The following is a 5,963-nucleotide window of genomic DNA, read 5'->3' as shown; positions in this document are numbered from 1 at the left end:
AAACAAGTAAGAAATAGTAGAAATGCCTTGGCAGTGGTTGCTTTGGCCCTCTTACACTAAGTTCAGTTCAACAACCTATTTATTCTCTTTGCCTTTTATTCTTTCTTGAATAATGTACAAGGTATCCCAAAAATCACTAATGGGTTTCAATTTTTAATAACTTCCCTAAATTTACAAATAAATGCATGACATTTTGATACAATATAAAGAACATAATGGAAATTAATATGCACAAGTCAAATTTTGCAACACCACTACATCACATATGAAAAATGACATTGCTTAAATGACAGCCATTTTCGTCTTCGCACACCCATGCTCTTTCCAAAACTTGCACCATAACACCTTCAAGAGTTTCAGACCCCCACTTCTCTGATTTCTCTATTGATGTTCTCCTTCAATTGCACCAGGGTCTCTGGTTTGTTGATGTAAACCCTCTCTTATAGGTATCCCTACAATAAAAAACTCAGGCTAGTCAAGTCTGGGGAATGTGAAGGCCATTCAAAGTAGACCTCACCCATGGTTCCAGCAAGATGGATTAATTGTTCATGCTGCAAGAGAAACAAAGCAGTTGCTATGGCAGTGTTTTGGAGACAGAATAATCTCCTACTACAACAATGTCAACTGGCCTTCATGTTCCCCAGACCTGATTAGCCTGGATTTTTTATTGTGGGGATAACTGAAAGAGAGAGTTTATGTCAACAAACCAAAGACCCTGGTGCAAGTGAAGGAGAACATCAATAGAGAAATCAGAGAAGTGGGGTCTGAAACTCTTGTGGGTGTTATGGTGCAAATTTGGGAAAGAGCATGGGTGTGCGAAGCTGAAAATGGCTGCCAATTAGGCAATGTCATTTTTCATTTATGATGTAGTGGTGTTGCAAAATCTGACTCATGCATATTAATTTCCATTGTATTCTTTATATTGTATCAAAATTTCATGCATTTATTTGTAAAGTTAAGGAAGTTATTAAAAATTGAAACTCATTAGTGACTTTTGGGATGCACTGTATAATATACCAGTTCAGGGTGGTATATTGTTGGAAATGTTAGATCATTGGATAGGAGGTCTTGTAGTATCTGCTCCAGTTTTGTGCATTCTGATTTTAAATCCCTTTTCCTGACAATCAAAGAAAGCAGGTCCCTTGGGAACTACTGGCAAAAATGATGAATGAATTGGAAAATCCTTAAGTAAGTATTCAAGTATTCAGCATACTACTCTCAATGACAGCACACCATCTGGCAGGAAAAAATGTATGGTGAATTTAACTCTTTAGCATTTAAGCTGGCCATAACCCAGCCTAATATTCTACCTGTTTTATGTTAAAACTGACCTGATTCAACTCCACACACTTGACCTACAATGTCATTCTAAAAATATACAAACACACCATGGAAATCTTGAAGCTACAAAATAATGTGTAACTAATTCAAAACAATGTGAATAAATAAGCATTATATTTGACAAAGAAATCTAAATGCTAAATGGTTAAAGCTGTATGCAGTCTCTTTATCTCTCTTTGTGTCTGTCCATCTGTCAGTTGACCTCTCACTTTTGTCTCTCACACACACACTTTCTCTCACTCTGTCTCTCTTACATATATACACACACTCACAGATACACACAAACACACATGCACACTTCCATTTCTCTCCTTCTACATCTAAATCCTTCTTGAAGCTGACATTGACATTCTCCCTTCTAAAGTTAATAAAATAAGTATAAGATTGATTCAAGTGGAATATGCCTTCAAATGTGTGGCCTTGTGCCAAAATTAATAAATTAATATTTTCATGTTTTAAGTGAAAATTAGTTTTACAATTTAAGGCTGCAACTTATTGAAATATTTTCATGTTAACAGTTCTAGTTGTTACTTTCATTAAAAGTTAAGCCCATCTAATCTGGCATAATGTAGTTGAAGGAATATTACCAGAAATACAGCAATGCCTCATTAAAATGTAAAGTAAGTGTCTGGAATAAAATAACTGGACCTCTCTCAATACATTGCTAATGAAATAACTCTCATTTTTTAAGATGCTATATTGTCATTGCTATTAAACCCCAAGATAGGGCTATGATCAAAGACATTCAAGCCATGTCCATCCAGTCTTTTTTTTTTATCCAGGCATAGTGTAGCTGGACTACATAATCCAATGTATTTCTCTTTAGGACAGAAACTTGTAGTTTGAAGGAAATTTGACTGCAATTTCAAGTAGGTTACTCTTTACTCTTTTACTCTTTTACTTGTTTCAGTCATTTGACTGCGGCCATGCCGGAGCACCACCTTTTAGTCGAGCAAATCGACCCCAGGACTTATTCTTTGTAAGCCTAGTACTTATTCTATCGATCTCTTTTGCCGAACTGCTAAGTTACGGGGACGTAAACACACTACCATCGGTTGCCAAGCGATGCTGCGGGGGGGGGGGACAAACACAGACACACAAACACATACATATATATACGACGGGCTTCTTTCCGTTTCCGTCTACCAAATCCACTCACAAGGCTTTGGTCGGCCCTAGGCTATAGTAGAAGACACTTGCCCAAGGTGCCATGCAGTGGGAATGAACTCGGAAACATGTGGTTGGTAAGCAAAGGTTCCCTTATTAGTTTGACTTTCAAATTACTATTTATATCTCATATCATTTTACATTGGAAAATCTTCACAATTTATTCAGAAGTATTTATTTTTAATGTAACTAATGTAAGCCAAAGTTGAGTAATATAGACACGTGCAGCATTAACAAATCTCTCAGCCTGTCTCAAAATGAAAAAATTTAAATAAATACATAACACCTCAGATTGTTGATGGATCAAAAATGTAGATCCTAACAGCATAGAAGGTGAGGAAACTAGCAGCAAATTAATGTTATATTTTACTATTTGAAGTTGCTGAAGAAGAAAAAAAAAAATAAGAAAAGAATACCAAATAATGAGTTCATTGTGTTATTTTTTCTCTTTTTTCTTTCCAGCTATGTTCTTTTTATTTTTTTATTTTATTATATTTATTTGTTGTTTTGGGTTTTTTTTTCAATTCTGTTCAGTTTATATATCAATTCCAGTTTAGTAGTTATTCTTGAAATGGTTATATGTTTATACTCCAAGATTATATATTCTTTCAGTACTGCTGATTTGCACCTGGTATGATTTTAAGCAGCTTCCAATTATGGGACCCTGGTTTGTAAATTCCAGGGTTTTGAGGAGTATGGAATCACCTCTTAACTGTTATTGTTCCCTGGTCTACTCTGACCCAGAGTAATAGCACTTGTCTTGGTCCAACTATGGGTTAATTAGCAAGTCAGTCAGGCAGATGGAGCTCATTAGCCAGGAGGGACAGACTATCCAGAGGAAGGAAAACCCAGATTCCAAACTGCTGCTGCCTTGCAGCCATGGGAACAGTTTTGAGAGTAAACCCTAAGAAAAATTGTGAGTTTGAGCCCTGGGGCAGTTTAACATTGTCTTCAACCTCATTCTGACAACTCCTGAAATGGCATTAGTGCCAAATTGTATTGTTGTGCTGTTTCTTTGGATGGTGGGGAGGGGGCATGCTTCATATGCAGCAACCTGTCCTCCATACCATACTATCCAGGCTTGGATCCTACTGAACATCCTATACCAGAAAGATAACTGACCAGATCCAACTCCTCACACCTGCCCTACAATGTTGTTCTAAAAATATACAAATACACCATTGAAATCTTGAAGATACTTGCTTTACATTAGCCAGGAGGGACAAATTATCTAGAGGGAGGGAAACCCAAATTCCAAACTGCTGCTGCCTTGCAGCCATATACAGCCATGGGAATGGCTTTGAGAGTAAACCCTGAAGAAAAATCAGAGCAGAGAACCAGGACCTTCATCCATGGTCACTAACAACAGATGGAGACCAGAAATATTAAAAAAGAAAAACAAATAAAATTTTTAAAAAGATTGTATCTACGATGTAAGACAGGTCTCTGTTGGAATTTCTAGTCATGACCATAAAATCATGGTTTCAATTCCCAAGCTGGACAGTGCATTGTATTCTTCAGCAAGACACTTAATTTCCTATTGCTGCTCCACTCCACTCAGCTGTAAATATGTTCCTGGAATAGATAGGAAGTTAACCCTGTAATTGACCAGCATCCTGTTCAGGAATGAATATTATAATCTCACTCATATATATATATATGTCAGGGAAACCGGATTAAGCTCTATCCTAATGAGTCATATGGCTCATGACAAGTCGAAGATCAACTGAATTAGTGCAAAAGTATGTGTCACATGACTGAAACTTTAAGATAATGATAAAATCCATCCAATGGGCCTTCATACAGTTAGTATTTACTCTGTTCATTCACAGGGCTTGGGTTGACCTGAAGCTGTTGTAAAATATACTTGCCCAAGATGCCACACTGTGGAATTGAACCAATGACTTTGTGACTGTGAAACAAACTTTTTGGACATTTGGCCATATTGCATCTACCATCATATTATATATTAATACTATATTCGCCTGACTGGCACCCATGCCGGTGACATGTAAAAAGTACCATTTGAGTGTGGCTGATGCCAGTGCTGCCTAACCTTCACCCATGTTGGTAGCTCATAAAAAGCACCCACTACACTCTTGGAATGGTTGGCATAAGGAAGAGCATCCAGCTGTAGAAACCTTGCCAAATCAGATTGGAGCCTGGTGCAGCCGCTTAGCATACCAGTTCTCAGTCAAACTGTTCAACCCATGCCAGCATGGAAAGCAGTCATGAAATGACAATGATGGGGATGATGATGATGGCAGAATCACTAGCATGCTGGGAAAAATGCTTAGCAACATTTCGTCCATCTTTTATACTCTGAGATCAAATCCTGCCAAGGTGGACTTTCCTTTCATAATTTGTAGGTCAATAAAATAAATACCAAAGTAGTACTGGAGTTGATTGATTTGACTAACCCTCTCCAGAAATTATGGCTTTGAGCCAATGTATGTAATCATAATTACTATTAATGTCAGAATAATTATATATTAAATCTTAAATATAGATTCCTCCTCACCTCAAGATTGAGGAGGGGATAGAACTGATTAAGCCAAACTTTAATTGAATAATTTCTTCTACATGATTGAGCTAAGGGAATGGTTATCCTCGCCTTCCTCTGATCTTCTTCTTCTTCTTCTTTTCCTTCTCCTCCTCCTCCTCCTTCTTCTCACAAATAGTTTTATAGATGAAAGTGTAAGATGAAAATAATAAAATGTAGGTTTAATGCGTTCAATAAAAACATAGAGAAAGAGAGATGTGTTAAATATCAAAATACAAATGAATTCCACTTAGAATGAATTTCTTATGAAAGGTTTGTCATTTATAAGCAAAAAACGAAATTCAAATAAATGTGTTGTTAACATCATAAGGATTCATAATCTTTCAAGAGAAAGTGAAATAATTCTTTTTTGGAACAGTTGATCTTGAAGCACATAAAGCTATAAATAATAGCATAAATATTAGGTTAAAAAACCCTTTGGATAGAAAAAAGTTGAAGGCTGCCTGTAGGACTGAATCCAAATCTGTAGACATGATAGAATTATTTCATGTTCTCTTGATAGTTTGTAAAGTCTTTTGATTAAAACAACATACAATCTTTACAGGTAAAGACAAAGTTTCTAAAATGAAGATAGAAATTTGAAGGATTGCTTTGGTCCAATGCTAGAATGCCTGACATATTTGCAGATGTGGTTTCAAGTTCCATTGGGAGCTTTAAACTTTTTCTATTCAAAAAGGCTTTTCAATCCAATATTAGCATGTAATTATTTATAACTTTAAGCACTTTGAGATCCACTGTTCCAAAAAGGAACAAATAAATATATTTTCAACATTTGAAGCTCAGATTTCAATTGTTTTTTTATTGGATTTTAATCTAAAATTCAAATTTAAATTTTACTACAAAAACTGTTTTGGGATTTAATTTTTCCTTATGATTTCAGTTGGTTAGAAAA

The sequence above is a fragment of the Octopus bimaculoides genome, chromosome 4 (assembly GCF_001194135.2).
Source record: "Octopus bimaculoides isolate UCB-OBI-ISO-001 chromosome 4, ASM119413v2, whole genome shotgun sequence".
NCBI lineage: Eukaryota > Metazoa > Mollusca > Cephalopoda > Octopoda > Octopodidae > Octopus > Octopus bimaculoides.
The sequence above is the reverse complement of the archived record's forward strand: the minus strand, read 5'-3'. Positions refer to the sequence as shown.